Here is an 8,631-nt window from a genome sequence, read left to right as displayed (position 1 = left end):
TCCCTGGCAACAGCCAAACAGTGATCTTGTCCACATCAACCCATAGAAATCCCACAAGTAAATCCCAGGTTTTTTCCTTTTTAAAAGTCTCTGGATTTACACTGCTAGTACCTGTAGATTTGGGAAGCTACATTTAGAAGTGTTGAGCTGTAATTCCCTTTTCCTATAATGTCCATTGTAGGGGAGACCTCACGGTTTTCCTGCTTCACGTCTTTCCATTTGTTCTCTGGTAGGACGTGTACAAAACTGGCACTGGGAAATTGTACATTCTTCTAAATTTAGGAAGATAATTAAGGCAGTCACCAGATAGAAGAGTCAAAATATAACAAGGAATAAAAAAACTATAAGACATATTTATAACTCTGCAGATAAATTAGAGTGATGGAAAAGGAAAAAAAAAAAAAAGATGAGGAAAATTCATTAGTAAAAGTTAACCAGCCCATTTGAAGGAACAACCTTCAGAGGATCAGTGAGGACTTACCTCCAGAACAACAGTTCAGATTACCCATTTTCAAACTTTCAAGGTTGAAGGTGAGCCCTTCTCACTTGACACCTTACATGAACCTCTCTCAGCTCACTAACTGGCACTTGGTACAGAATGCAAAATGTGCATTACCACATTACCATGGCAATGATACACCACAGAACTTTCAGAGTGAACTGGACTCTGGACAAGGTGAATCCAATGGGTACTGTCCAGAAAGTATGTTTCTATGGTCAAGTTTGGCTTTTCAGAGCAAGCATTTTATTTTAAAAACTGAATCTCAGGCTCACACATTCCTCTCTGATTCAGAAAATAATTTATATGAGAGAAAATGACCTGCCCCCAAGTTGTTGATAGCATTTCAGGTTGAAGCGGGACGAAGCTAACACATTGAGAATAAAAAGATATTCTATTCTTGATTAGAATATCATCTTGGTACTGATCACAAGTGTGTGTTCCTAACACACAGTGAAGCCAAGCAGTACCAAACCTTCAGGAGCCTGGAGCAGAGAAAGCCTTACTTCAGGTCCAAACAAGGAGAAAGGACAAACAAAAAAACCTGAGCTCCCAGAAAGCTTTCAGCAAAGCCCTTTTCTAGGGAAGCTGAAGAAGTGGCCTGGTTACTTCTGGGGTCAGAGACTTTGTTCTTGAGGTCAGGTCATGGTCAGGTCATGATGTTCCTGCAAAGCAAATGCTACGCTCAGTTCTGACAAGACAGGGTCAGGTCCCAAGGCACCACCTTCTACCTCCCAGGTCCAGGCCCAGGAGAGGAGGAGGGGTCCTGGGCGGGCAGGTTATCCTTCTCGGGTTCAGGAGGGCATCCATCCAGCACCCAGTCTGCGTCCTCCCACCAGTGCACGGCCCTGGCTGAGGAGGCAGGTCTCAGCTGGCAGCAGTTGCAGAGCCAGGTCCCAGACCCCACCCAACCAACTAAATTACTGTTATTACAAGGGTGAATGCTGGTTTCAGGCAAAAAATACCTTGACTTAGATCAGGTAGAGAGAGACTTCTGCTCTGCTAGGCAGGCATACGCCCATGCGCAGCAGGAAGAAGTTATAGAAGAAAGAGATCTGCGCCCCAATTACCAAGAAGTAACTTGAGTATGAAGTCTCTCAGGGAGGAGTTGTTAGGGGAGGCACACTGATTGAAACCGCCCACCCTGGCCAGGCACCACAGTAACCAATTGCATGAGTTGTTTTACGACAGGAGGTCCTGCTAAGGAACAAGGAACTAATAAGCCACCACCAACTGGAAGAGTTCGGGAAAGCTCAAAAGGAGACACGACATGTCCGACCACCTCCTAGAATCCTTCTCTCTGGCATCCATCTTGGTTGAACAAGGCGTGCACCACCAGGAAGGACTCTGAGTCAGAATGATTGGCTAAGGACAACCCGGAAACTAATCCCGTCACCATAAAACCCAAGACTGCAAGCCATGTGGCAGAGCTGTTCTCCTGGGGTCCTTTACCCTACTACTCTCCACCGGGGTGCCCTTTCCCAATAAAATATCTTGCTTTGTCAGCACGTATGTCTCCTTGGACAATTCATTTCCGAGTGTTAGATGAGAGCCCAGTTTCGAGCCCTGGAAGGAGTCCCCCTTCCTGCAACAAATGGCGAGTCTGGCGGGGACTCTTCTTCACTGCAACTGACATCCTGACCACTTGGGGGTACTCAGGGGCCAGCTTGCCTGCCAATGGACCAGACCCAGCAGCCGCAACTGGGACCTTTTTGTCCCTGGTCTCCTGATGAGGACAACTGACCAGAGTGCCACGACCGGTAAAGAACAAGAGACTTTATTGACCTCTCTCCCCTTTTCTCTCTCTCTCTACTCTCCTTAACCCTTCCTATCCTTCCCCTTTTTACTAGTCCCCCGGTCCTGGACACAGGAATGTGATGATCGAAGGGCCTCAGCCTGAGCTGAGGATTGGAGACTGATCACCTCCTCTTGGCAGAGAAGTTGAATTCTGGTTCCGTTCTGGTCTGATTTCTGGTAGGGCCGAGTTCCAGTCCTCCCTTCTCTGGAGGCCCAGGCCTGGGTGTCTGCAGGTGGCAGGAGATGTCTGTAAGGCCACCCCTTTTGCCCCCCTCTCCTGCCTCCTCCCCCTTCTTTCAACCTGGCTTCCTTTCCTTCCTTTGAAATCTTTGAAGACCTGAGATATTTTCCTTTACTCTGTTCGCACTTGGATCTGAAGTTCTGTGTCTGTATAGGAGGTTTTCTGAGAGACTGTTTTCTTGTATTTAAGGGAGTGTCTGATGAGGACACTGCTGCAATTTTGTTAGAACTTGATTTTATTTCCCTGTGCCTTGAGACCAGGGCTCTGGCTCTGTTCTCGGGAACACTTATCTAGACCATCTTTAACTCCTGAGACTGAGGAAAAAAGGGGAAAAGACTTTAAAAGTATTATCTATTCCAACTGTTTTTTATAAACTAGTAAACTTTATATTGTAATATCCAATTCATGACTAAGCATAGAAAATAAAGCTAGATCTTGCATTGTGTCTGTCTAAATATGTCTTGGCATGTCTTTGTCTCTGGATAGTATTTGTGAGGTTAATTTGTAAATGAGCTGTATTTAATTGGCTTAAAGAAAAGTAAGTCCTTACAAATCAAATAATTCTAAATTAAACAATAAATTCTAGTTTCATGTGAAGTGGGAAATATTCAGTATTAAATACCTGATATTAATGTTTGTTTCTTGACCTGTCTAATATAAACATGTCTTAGAGTAATTAACATTAAGTAGAATATTTTCACTGTACCTAGTAAGCTAAATATTGTATCTGTTACAAGTTTGTCAATAGGGAAATTACCTCTAGTGAAGAAACTTCTAAAAAAAATGTAAATGAGATATGAGCTTTTGGATAAACTCTATTAGGAATAATTATTCTTTAGAAATATCTGTTTAAAATATTCTCTCCAGATGGGCATAACTTGAATTTCTAAGGGTTGTGCTAAACGAAGTGTTGAAAGTCTATTGAATAGTTAGATCATTTCCAAATAAAATAAGATTTTGAAGCATTTACTACTAAACACTAATTTTGTTTTACAGAGAAACAAAGAGATTCGGAGCTATAAATGAATAATGTTTGGTGCCATCCTAAAATGTTCTAAGAAAGCAAGGGTTTTAGAGACTATCACTGGTATTTATGCTGGCCAATCTATAAAATGCTAATATGAAAGTTAGTTCTTGGTTGCTAAAGAAAAGTAGGAAGTGTGTTTTCAGTAAAAAAAAAAAAAACAGAATGAAAAAATGCTAAAAAGAGTTATGCATGACCAAGATTTTCTAAAATTGGATTACAATTAGTTAGATAAATGGGTTTTGTTACGAATGACACAAGCATAAGAAAACTGGTTAGAGCCAACTAGGTCCAAGATGGCGGAGCTGACTTTCACTAGACCTTGAGCCTTGGTATTTATGCCCACTGTGACATATCAGCAAGCTAAATGATACACCCATCAACATTGACTAAATCTGACCAAATGTTCTAAACCTTTTTAATTGATCTTTTCAATAAAACTTACTAAATCGAATTCTTTTGAAGTTCCTTTGACCTCTAGCTAACTTTGGGGTGCTTCAGAGGGCCCCTGAAACATCCCAAAGAGAGATATTAAACTGTGTTTATTTGGTTGGTTAAATTACATGAAAGAGATTATCAAATGAGTAATAAATCCACTCATGTTACAATGTATGGTAAAATTACTGATACAGAGATCCTAGAAATTATATCTGTTCTTAACATTCTTAGGGCTTCCCTGGTAGCTCAGCAGTTAAAGCGCCTGCCCACAATGCGGGAGACCTGGGTTCGATCCCTGGGTTGGGAAGATCCCCTGGAGAAGGAAATGGCAATCCACTCCAGTATTCTTGCCTGGAGAATCCCATGGACAGAGGAGCCTGGTGGGCTACAGTCCACGGGGTCGCAAAGAGTCGGACACTACTGAGCAACTTCACTTCACTTTAACATCCTTATATGTCCTGGTATACTAATGGAAAACCTGATGACTTCACAAAAGTTAACAAAAGGACTGAATGAACTAGCGAATATGCTTATAACTTTTATGGTTTGTATCTGAAAAATTACGGGTTTGAATCTTACATTTTCTGGGAGTAGGGAAAATCTTCCTCTCAAACTAATTATGACAATACTTTGGTAAAATTATATATTATAAGCCAAACAGTTATATTTTCTCTCTATCTGACTCCTCCAGAAATTGGAAACTCTTAGGTTTCCAGTTTATCAAATGAGTTAGGAAGATTATCTCACTAAAAGGTACAAAAATCTCAAGGAACTTTTGAGACCTTAAAAAGGGAAGAATTCACCTAGATTTGTTAGGCAAAATCTGTGATAAGCCTTTGGTGTGAGTTTCCCAGCCCTGTTTTATTTTGAAAGTTCAGTCTGAGACTCTATAAATGTTTCAGCAAAATAAAAAGTCTGTGATCAATCATGGTTATATAAATCATCAGACCAAAATTAGTGGGAACAGACCTATTTTGCAAACAAACTAGCCTTAATTTGGTTATATATGATAAAAATGAGGGTAATTTTAGGGAGAAAAAGATGTTTCAATATATGCTAAATCCAAGTTTGTTAAAGGAGGTCTGCATCTAGTAAGATTCATTTCTTGGATAGTTCTTTGCTGTTATGTGATATTAATGTAAAATTTAATTGAATTTGTAAAGAACACTCTAAGTTTGTTTCTGAAGCTTATCTCAGTAATCTACATTTGGATGAAGATCAGATGCCTCAATGACCTGCATCAAGAACTGGAAAAAGACATAATTTAAGGGACTGTCTCCAACCTGGATGGAAGGACGTTTTTATCAGGTACTCTTAACTGGCTCATGCACGAAACTGAAGGGAAATTAACTTTTAGATTAATTCCCACTTCCAAAGGCCCTTACACTAGATTGGTCTATAGAGAAGACAGCTGACCTGATCTCACCTTAAAATGATGCTCAAACAGGAGAAACTACATGATCGTTTATAATGTTTTCTTGACTTCTTAGACCTCTGCATATAAATCAAATGCTTTTCTATCATAGACCTGATCCTATGCTAGTTTTAGAAATCAATCCAATTGTTGGGTATGTGGCCAATTACCTGTATCTAGTTCTGGATTACCTTGGTAAATTACTACAAGGCTCTAACTGGTTGGCCCTGAGAAAATTTACTTAGAAAAAAAAAAAAATTATCGTCATATTCAGGTCACTGTGATATTACTAGATGGGATCCCCTCACCAGGTCAATTAATAATGCCTGCTCTGACTCTGGCCATAAATTTGTGCTTTCTTCTATCACTCAAACTCAATCAGAGCAACAAGCAAAGTTTCAGCAAAGGAGGAAAACATCTCCCACAATTATGGGATGGATTTGTATAGATAACTCCAGGTTATGGTAATTTAAGTTTAAAGTCTCCTCTATGTTGGAAACAATTAAATCATACTAAGGTTAATCAGTCTAGTAATACTAGAAAACTGGCCTATGTGCCTTATAGACAGTGCCAATATATAATTTCCCTGGAAGATAAAGATTCGTACAGAGTAGACTAAGTCAGATGACCTGGGATATACTGGGCTACATCTAATGGAAGCTCTTAAGTCTTACTTGTGACTTTACTAATACTGCTGGCTATGTTATTTGTATTTCACAATTTTAATTGTGTTTTACACAATTAAACAAAAAATAGCTGTTTTACAAAATTGCTGTTTCTTACACTGCTAAATGTGTGACTGAGGCGTCTGATAAAATAATATATAGTTCCATATGAGATTGATGATGGTAACAGTGTAACTCTAGATATGGGAAGAGGCAACAAGAGGGAATGTTGTTCTGGACCAAGAGGCTAGTAAGACAGGTGGTCCAGAGAATTTTGGATACTGTTTTATGGCCTAGTCCAGTAACAGCACATTGAATGGCCTGTCAACAAAATCTTTGCCAAACCTGAGAATGGACATTCTCAGCACCATGGGATAAAATGGTGAAGAAATGCACCCCTCAGAATCATGGTCAAGTTTATGAGCAATGGGGGCTCTGCCAACTGAAAACTGACACTTGCCATCTACATCTACAAAGATTAAATCATGGCCACTGCCACTGCTGACCTTCAATTGCCCTGAAAGGAGTTCAGGATGAAAATCAGGAATGAGGCACTCTGTGCTCTGGGGAAAAACTGGCAGAACAGGCCTTCAGATAGATCTTTTCAAGAAAAGACTTTATGAGTCCCAAATCTTACATCTTTTCATACCTAGAGAAACACCGACATCGTTAACAGTGAAATCTGCTTTGGCTATTAAGGAAAAATTTACAATTAAAAGTCCAAATAGAGCAGCTACAGTTCAGACATCTTGGGAAATAACTAGGTGATGCTATGGGTGTACTTTCAGATTAGACCTTGTCTTGCTAAACACTTGAGATTTCTGAGGCATGTCCAGCTTGGATGCCACCATTCTCAAAACAATGTATGCTGGAAGCTAGTAACTGCAACCTTACTTTTTATAAAACTAGGAAACTGGCTACCTGGCTACATGTCTCCCTGAAGTGCCAGGTTCAGACTGGGTTTCAGGCCTATACTTCTAAAAAGAAATGAGATTTATTTTGTCTACTAAATTCCAGTTATCACTCCTCCAACTACTTCTAATTGGGTCTGTTGCACCAAAATAGCAGACCAAGGGATTGAGATTTTAATCGTACAAGACTGAGATCTAGAACTTGGAACTCAGGAATACTTCCAAGTCGGTGTCTATTCTCCAGGCTGAGGCAGTCCTATGCCCCATTTTCACAGGAAGTTATCACAATCATGGCTGCCTCGTTCCCTAAATTAAAACTGAGCAGAACTCTGTGGGGCTCTGGAGTACAGATCTGTTCTGTGTTCTCCATTTCTTGTCTGTAGGATATAGGCTTCATTCAGCCTCCTTGACCTTCCCTGAGCTCCAAAGGGTGGATTCAAATGATTGCTCATCAGGGAAGGGAGGGGATACAGAAACAGGAGAAACAATCAAATGGTGGTACAGCCTCCAGACAGGGTCCTGGTTCCTACTCAAAGAAATAAGCATAACAATGTCTTTGAGTTCTTCTACAGAACTAGAGCCCCAAACTAGGTGGAGGATGATAACTTCAGACTAAACACAAGATTCCTGGGGCACAGCTCTTTTGCCTCACCAGCAATCAATCAAAAAAAAAAAAAAAAGGTCACAAATCCTGTAGCCCTCACCCCAAATGTTGCCTCCTGTTTCTGGGGACCAGTGATTACCATCCTGTTAGGTCTCCTATTTCATCTCTGAGAGGAGCCAACAGTTTCAAACTAAATTGCTGTTATTACAAGGGTGAATGCTGGTTTCAGGCAAAAAATACCTTGGCTTAGATCAGGTAGAGAGAGACTTCTGCTCTGCTAGGCGGGCCTACACCCATGCACAGCAGGAAGAAATTACAGAAGAAAGAGACCTCGGCCCCAATTCCCACGAAGTATCTTGAGTATGACGCTTCTCAGTGGGGAGCTGTTAGGGTAAGCACACTGATTGAAACCGCCCACCCTAGCTAGGCCCCACAGTAACCATTTGCATGAATTGTTTTACGACAGGAGGTCCTGCTAAGGAACATGGAACTAATAAGCCACCACCAACTGGAAAAGCTCGGGAAAGGTCAAAAGGAGACACACATGCCTGACCACTTCCCAGAATCCTACTCTCTTGCATCCATCTTGGCTTAACAAGGTGTGTACCACCAGGAAGGACTCTGAGTCAGAATGATTGGCCAAGGGCAACCTGGAAACTAATCCCATCGCCATAAAACCAAATAACACCTAAGACAGCAATCATGTGTGAGAGCTGTTCTGGGGTCCCTTACACTATTGCCTTCCACCTGGGTGCCCTTTCCCAATAAAATCTCTTGCTTTGTCAGCACGTGTGTCTCCTCAGACTATTCATTTCTGAGTATTAGAAAACAGCTCAGTTTTGGGCCCTGGAAGGGGTCCCCTTCCTGCAACACCCCACTGTGGATAGCAGGTGGCAGTCATCTGTGCTCTGTGCAGTCAGAGCCCTTCAGTAAGACACTGATCTCAGTTGCAAACCTAAAGATAGGGATGCTGAAAGAGTTCTCAACCTCTCATTTCTAGAGACCCATTAGTGCTCTCACCTTCATGCTAACCAACCT

The 8,631-nt window shown here is 41.2% G+C and overlaps 1 long non-coding RNA gene across 1 annotated transcript; it reads left to right on the top strand.

Annotated features, from left to right (window-relative positions):
* Positions 1 to 2,122: 2,122 nt before the first annotated feature.
* Positions 2,123 to 8,381, top strand: LOC147357013 (uncharacterized). The gene is made up of 3 exons (XR_015143718.1): positions 2,123 to 2,259; positions 5,187 to 5,307; positions 8,060 to 8,381. It is a non-coding gene; the product is annotated as an uncharacterized LOC147357013 (long non-coding RNA).
* Positions 8,382 to 8,631: the final 250 nt, after the last annotated feature.

This window comes from Bos grunniens, chromosome 16 (genome assembly GCF_055505025.1).
Source record: "Bos grunniens cultivar Pamir isolate PY7600 chromosome 16, Bosgru_T2T1.0, whole genome shotgun sequence".
NCBI lineage: Eukaryota > Metazoa > Chordata > Mammalia > Artiodactyla > Bovidae > Bos > Bos grunniens.
This window is presented reverse-complemented; position numbering and strand designations above follow the sequence as displayed.